We start from the raw sequence: 354 nt of genomic DNA, 5'->3' as shown, positions 1-354 counted from the left end.
AAAAAAAAAAAAAAAAAAAAAAAAAGGAAAAAAAAAGAAAAGCTTCAATTGAATGTGTTACATAAAGAAAATGATCCTTGACAGAGCTGATATACGAGATCATTGATGTGCATAAACTTGCAAATTTCAATCATCGTTGTACATGAACAAATTGACAACCTCAATGACTCGTATTCGAGAAAGTTATACGTTGAATCACAACTTTAAAATCGAAACTCTTTAACAACTCTTTGAATGGGTTCCGTTAAAAATTAATATTACTAACCACTTTAACATTCTATTCCCTCTCTATAATGCTCGACGTAAAAACCTTATAAAGAAACATATCTATTATTAACCTACAACAAGTGTGAC

The sequence above is a fragment of the Apis dorsata genome, unplaced genomic scaffold (genome assembly GCF_000469605.1).
Source record: "Apis dorsata unplaced genomic scaffold, Apis dorsata 1.3 scaffold_129, whole genome shotgun sequence".
NCBI classification, from domain to species: domain Eukaryota; kingdom Metazoa; phylum Arthropoda; class Insecta; order Hymenoptera; family Apidae; genus Apis; species Apis dorsata.
Note: the sequence above shows the minus strand (reverse complement) of the source record.